This window comes from Zootermopsis nevadensis, unplaced genomic scaffold, assembly GCF_977971745.1.
Source record: "Zootermopsis nevadensis isolate Lab colony 2312 unplaced genomic scaffold, Znev_1.0 Znev_ptg000027l, whole genome shotgun sequence".
Taxonomy (NCBI): Eukaryota; Metazoa; Arthropoda; class Insecta; order Blattodea; family Termopsidae; genus Zootermopsis; species Zootermopsis nevadensis.
In genome coordinates this window covers 2374779-2375853 of record NW_028259159.1, presented here as the reverse complement: position 1 = coordinate 2375853, position 1075 = coordinate 2374779, and positions in this window count along the sequence as shown.

Genomic DNA, 1075 nt, shown 5'->3' with positions numbered 1-1075 from the left:
CCCATGATTTGCTAATAGATGAATCACAATTAAAGCAACTTTTATTACTGGCTGTAAAGTGCATTGCCACTGTATATACAGATTTATTCTTATTAAATTGTACTCTATGAGTGATTTACTGTTCTCTTTCAATGACACTCAGGGATAACCAAAACACATTTCTTGGGCCATATGTGATCTCCTGTATGTTTATATCCCTATAATATCACTACACAGCCAGGGTAGCTCAATCAGTATAGTGACTGATAGACTGGACAACCAGGTTTTAATATCATATACAAACGATTTTTCCCTTAGCCAGACCAGCTCTGGGGTTCTTCCAGCCTCCAATCCTATGGGTGCTGGGGACCATTTTCATCTCCATCCAGTGCCAAGGTCAAGAAAGAGTGGGGCTGTACTTACACTACCCATATGTCTTCAAGGTATGGTGCTTAATAATTACCAGGGACAAATTTGTCTTTTTATACTGCCACTATGTATGGGAGAGTTTTCAAGGTTAAGATTTGTGTAATACTAAGTCTGTAATGTGCAGGGGATACAGGTTAGGTGGGAGTTAATTATGTGTTCTGTGACAGCTGCTTATCATTCACCCATTGCTACCTCATTTAAGATCTTATTATTCAGTGTTATGGAAAGTAGATGATATAATTGAAGCATTTGAAACAACAATAAAATTATTTTCTGTAATTATTATTATTATTATAATTTCACTAGGGACTGTTTACACCAATGAGCTGGGATAGCTCAGTCAGTATAGTGACTAGCTACGGGCTGGACGACCGGGGTTCGATCCCCGGCGGGGGGCAGAGGATTTTTCCTCTAGCCTCTGCGTCCAGACCGGCTCTGGGGCCCACCCAGCCTCCTCTACAATGGGTACCGGGGTCCTTTCCCAGAGGTAAAGCCGGCCGGGGCGTGATGCTGACCACTCACCCCCATCTAGTGCCGAGGTGAAGAAAGAGGGGCTATACCTCCACTCGCCCCAAGCGCCTATATGGCACGTAGCAGGACAAACTTTACTTTACTTTTACTGTTTACACCATGAGCTAATTATTAGTGTTTGGTCATGTATTCATAA